The sequence below is a fragment of the Patiria miniata genome, unplaced genomic scaffold (genome assembly GCF_015706575.1).
Source record: "Patiria miniata isolate m_02_andy unplaced genomic scaffold, ASM1570657v1 HiC_scaffold_1, whole genome shotgun sequence".
In the NCBI taxonomy this organism is placed as follows: Eukaryota; Metazoa; Echinodermata; class Asteroidea; order Valvatida; family Asterinidae; genus Patiria; species Patiria miniata.
The window spans coordinates 4,388,873-4,394,979 of NW_024037047.1; positions in this window are offsets into that span (position 1 = coordinate 4,388,873).

Genomic DNA, 6,107 nt, shown 5'->3' on the forward strand with positions numbered 1-6,107 from the left:
TAAGCTTTCGTTTAGTACAAGAACCATTCAAATCCTGTACTTTTCAAGTTACGGAATTTTAAACACAAACACCGTTTTGAAGTTCTGTCCACGGATCACAAAAATGGTAGGTGTTCTATTAGCAAAACGAAAACAATTCACATAGGGATGTGTGTGAATTGTTTTCGTTCTGTTGAAAGAACACTTACCCTTTTTTATGATCCGTGGAAAACGGTGTTTGTGTCAACAACTCCGTAACTTGAAAAGTACATGAGTGATCTGAATTATTCTTGTACTACTAGTAAAGGAAAGCTTATTAATTGGGCTTTCATCTCCTAGATTTTTAAAGTACTACAGGCAAAACTTCATTCAAAAATTGGTCCTGCCATTTGGAGAACTTTTTTTTAATCACCTTGTATAGACCATTTGCATTCAGCAGCTATTGCTGGTGTTGCAATTCAGTATTAAACATTGAATGAATAAGAAATGTGCTGATGCGTTAACAAAAGCACGTGCCTCGAAGATGGCTGCTGCGCCAAGAATCTTTTCAAAAAAGAACCATTTCTTGTTGAACATTTTTGTGTATATGCTAGAGTCCATTCGGAAACCGCATCAACCTCTAAAAGACCATTCCAAGTGTACCACGTAACAACAAATTATCCGGTCTTTTAGAGTTGATTGCCATTACCTTGGCCTTGGCCTATTTGTGGTCCCAAGTGGGGACAACGATCGTTAAAAGGGCCTCAATTCTTCGAATACGTTATATAATCTATGCAACATGTGTCCAATTATCAGCATTTATTGCGGACTGCCCTGCCTATAGTACTGTTCAACCTTAGTGCACCGAATCAAGGTGCTTATAAGGCAGGTGCCATTATAAAACAATCGACAGGTCGACATGTCGCAGGTCGACACGTGAATTCAGGTGCTTGGAACCGTACAAGCTCCGGTCTTCTATCAGACATCTCAGCACATAATCCTGTACAAGTTTTGAAAAGTCACATTTTTATGACTCAAGTAAGTGAATTGTCGGTTGGTTCGTGGTTCTGCCTTCACTGGGTACAATTGGAGATTTTTTGTTGTTCAAACAAGCTGTCGGTGGCACCGAGTAAATCAATATGGGGGAAATGTATTGTCCGCAACACAATGTAATAGGCCTACATCAACTATTAGGCCTACGTTGTGTTTCGGGGTTCATGTTTAGAAGTTTTAAGTCAAATTTCGAAACGAACCAACACACGGATTCTATTTCGGCAAAATGCGAACTTTTTCATACATGTGGTTTGTTTTCAGACAGTGGGCCTTATGCACTGGTCAGCCATTTTTGTTGAGTTCCCTGAATGTATTTCATGAATTGTTAACTGTTGACTGGGATGGCGCCAGGCTATTTATGCAGTGTTTTACTGTATTTTTTTTTTTTAAATATGTTAAATACAAATTTTAAATTATTCATTGAAATTTGAAGCAGACTTGAAGTAATTAGTAAAGTACTTGCTTTCATTACTCTTCGTAATTTCCAAAATGAAGATTTTACCTCACTCTCAATTCAATATGGCCGACTCGTGAATAAGGCCCATTGGACATAGCGGTATCGCAATCTTCATATGTATCGCCTAATTCCATAGAGCATACGGTACGATATAATGTAAACATCGATATAACAGTTTAGTTTGACGTTCATCTTCACATTTTGTTTGCTGATAGCTCCATTCACTTGGTCATTCGTGCTCTTTGAGGGTCATTGAAACTTGAAAGTAGTTTTGGTCCTTTGTACTGACGAACCCACCCAAAAAGAAAAACATTCTGAAATGCACTTTATAAAATGACATTAAAATTAAGCTTAAAAAAAAAACAGATATGAAACTTCGTTATGAACATGTACATAGCACTGGAGAGTTCCAGAACCAAAGCATTATTTGAAGAGTTTATTTACATACCAAGTTTCACATACTGTATAAAGGCCCGAGTTTGCATGAAGTAACTTAATTCAAATAAGAGAATTATGAGTCCCAACAGCAATTCCACTATAATCGAGAAAAGAATGAATGTTTGCACTTCTTTTCACTACTTAATACTGGAGAGCCAAAATCGGTTTCCACTTCAACATGTTTTCTCCCTTGTTTATGAAATTTTCAATGTACTTTAATTCTTCAATTCTTTGAATGATTTTCTTCATCACAGAAAACAGGACTGTTATTAAGCATCGAGCACGCGTGTCACCACCAGACTTGTCAATTCGATAATTGATAGTGAAAGAGGGGGCGATAGGTTTTAGCACCGGTGCCGCAGCGTAAACAAGTGGATTAGCCACGTCGCCAACGGTGATAAGCTGCGGCGCGTGCATGCCACGCGAGCGGGTCCGGGTGTGCGCGATTAAGATAAGAATCGAACACCATCAACCCAGGGATATATACTCGGTTCTCGAGTTTCTTGGAAGACTGACAAGCAGTGGTGTTGTGTTACCTCAGAGTAGGAGGGAGAGGGTGGTAGGAAGAACAGGCATTGTTTAAGGCCGTCTTCTGAATCAAAAATAATAAATTTAAGAAAAAAAAATCATCTGTTCATCACCGTTACGTTCCTGTGCCACTTCGGAAAGATCACGTACTATCACGTTATATGGATTTTTTGCACATTTGACAAATCAAGGTGAACTTTTTTTTTAATAAAGCCTTCAATGTACTTTTAAATAAATACGTTTATGCAATTTTGAATGAGCTTCTTTAACTTTACGCACAGTTGCTTTGTAGTAGTTTTTGCCTAAGTTTGAATTTTAATTATTCAATATCTGGGGAGAGCCTTGTACGTAAATGTTGGGCAATGCTGTATAATTACAGCCAATAATTGTCATGGAATCACCTACATGTTTGTTTGTTTAACTATAGTTGAAAAAAAACCGGGATCAGGGTTTTTTTTAGAACTAATAGCTAATATAAAAGTTCATGCAGTTGATTATGACCGTGAGCAAGAATTTTACTCAAGAAACACCTATTTTATATAAGAGTGACGGACTACCAAACGTTCTGCGCCGTATTTCCATGCTTTTCGTGGTGTTTTCCAGCAAAAAGAGGACGGTTTCCAATATTTGTTTAGATTTTTACTAAAACATCCAAGACATGACTCCAAGTAATTCCCTATGGGTATGATGTCCCAGACATAAAAAAAAATTGTATAAACACATTTCTCTGTGATAAACACTGCACATGGTTTCTGTGACTTGCGAGTTAACTGAAAGTAAGAGAACAGAACAGACTGAAGTTCCGCTTGTTTACATGTTTTACTCATGTTGTCATCTATTTCTATCTACTCATGTATGGGTTTTACAAAAACAAAATCAAAGCGAGGAACACAAATGGCCAAAATTAGAAGAAATACCGACTGATTCGCGTGCATCGTTGGGACAGTTCGAAACCGCACGCGTTTCCATCCAAATTGCCTCGAGTGCAGTGCTACTCGCCTATTGTATTGTATTTGAATAGCTTTTTCGTGCCAAAGTTTCGACGCCATGCATAATCATGCTAGTTTCGATAGTTCTGTCGAATAATATGGTGCGATAGCTTGCTGCTTTGTACTGCACGCTTCTAATCTATTGCAGGCCAATTCTGCGAATGCATTATGTGAGACGTTCAGGTGCCACGCAAAAGTCAATTTCATTGTATTTTTTTCATAATCTTATAAAAACGCACCAATAAATGTGACAACTAACAACTAAACTGATGCTTTTCTTTATACTCTATTATTTTTTTTCTTCTAATAACTGTCCGTATTTTAAGTTGTATTCGGTGGGACAAGGACGTTGGGACAAGGACGGGGAATCCCAATTCCACGCAAGACATTAGGTTGCTACTGACTGGCGTACCCACAGGACCACGACTTTCTCAGTTTAGTGCAGCCGACGACCGTTTCCACACCAAAAGCGAAATTAATTAGTCTTATTCAATATAATTATTATCTGTGTATTTCTTATCAAATTCAATGCACATTGTTGTTTATGAGACACTCTTTAGAAGAAAAACATGCGGCTAGTTAAAGGAAATGTACATTTTTTGCTGATATTTTCAGAAATAAATGGATTGGGAGGATTAGTATAATTATGTTATAGCAATGACTTGTTTCACGTTTTGGGCTTGTAGATGCTGGAAAAACCAAGAAAACCTATCATGTTCTTGTAGTCTGGTTCCCTGACCCTACTTTAGATGAAGTGGAGCAATTAATACACTTTGGGGAATTGTTAGGTCATGTCAGAGAATAAGTCTAGCATGGTTGTACCCAGTCACAGGTGTGAAGTGAATTGCAAAGAAAAATAATAACTTAATATTAAAAATTAGGAAGAGTTTTTAAAAAAGCCAGTTTTCTCCAACGCTGCAGGACGGCCAGCGTCCAGTTTTTCTTGAAAATGTCAGCACACCAGGAGCCACGATTTTAAAGGATGCTTCAGACTGTCAGTCCCTGACAATTCAGTAACTGGTTCTTCATGATAATTTGATCATTTCGTTGTTGCATTTTCCCTTTAAGAGTCTGTTTCAGTTGCCCAGCTGGCTAGTGAAAAAAAAAATAAGATCGAGCATGGAAAATAGTGATAATGGTACATGAACTTGTACTCGTTCTCATGGAAGTGTACTCGACTACAACACCGCCTTGATCGAAGTGGTCCGAATACAGCAAGATGTGTGTTTCATCAAGAGTTACACTATAAACGAAATTAATGTCATTATCTGCATATTAAAATGGTCAATGCACCCCGTTTAAATTAAACACAACCTGAAAATTATGTTCTTTTAATCCAAGAAATTGGCTGCAGCAATGCCTGATCAATTCATTGAACGTCAAGGCCACTTGCCTGGTCTGGAAATGATCGATAAGTGGATCTAAAGCTGATCCAATCACAAATCGATAGCATCCACTTATACAAATTACATTTTTAACAATTTCATTGTGCTACGAACACTTGTTACTAATGTCTTTAAGCACATCATAATTATTACCCCGGCTGATCGGGCCGAACGCACCAGCAACTGGATATTAAACTAGTAAGCTGATCTCTACCCTCTCAGGTATTCCTACTCCAAATGGGAAGGAGGCAATTGTAGTAAAGTGTCTTGCCCAGGAACACAAACATGCTTCCGTCAGGTTTCGAACCAAGGTACGATCGCACATTAGTCGGATAACGGTACCATTATTAACCACTGAAACTTCGGCCCACAGCGCTTACGTTTCACTACGACTACTAAGCGTCACCCAACAGCCGTCGAAACCAAAGAAATGCCTGTTCCCGCCGAAAGTAAAACACTTTTTTAGGCTACACATCCAGACCCCACCGCACGTGTCTTATCTCGTTTGCCACGCGCAGGCCACCAGCCTTCGCGTTCCAGGGAACCCCTTGTGGTCTGCAGTCACCAGATAAAAAAAAAACCCAATAAACAGTTGGAGAGGGGCAAGTATCAAGACGTAGATCAAGATGTCAGGATTTTTTTCTTACTGTCACAGGCATTGTTTAATGTCAGTCACTCTTTTCTCGGTAATCACTTCGCCACCTTGCGTTTTACGACTTGAGGGTGAACGGAACCACAGATGCGACACGGCGATGACCGGTAGTCTCAAGGCGATGGTCTCAAAGAGGAATTGCCTGTCAGAAATATCGGTACCTGGACGTATAGAAAAGTGTGATGATCCCGGACGAAGAAATCCTGGAAATCTGGCAAGACTTAGCGGTCGTCCTCGACTACCTATGGGGTACAGATGACGAGGTTCGGGCTTCAAATCTCTCAAGAGAGAGGGAGTTATGAAAATTGTGACAATGAAAATGCTGGTGTGTTTTTTTGTTTTAATTTTAGGAAAACAAGTTGAAGCCATTTACCAACAGAAAAAGCAAAATGTTTATCTTGGTAGTAGAAATGAGTGAGTCAAACCAATCCAACAGGAATTCTGAGAAAAAAATAATGGGCATTACATGACAAACAATCAACTAAATAAATCAAACAGATATTCACACTATTATCAAAACCGTCAACCAAAAGATGATTTGAAGATCCAAACTGTGTTTCTGACAATTGTTTATTTTGTCTACAATCTTTGTCTGAAGTCTGGTGGTTGGATCTCTCTCTGTCTCTTTTACTTTTCCTCATTTGTCT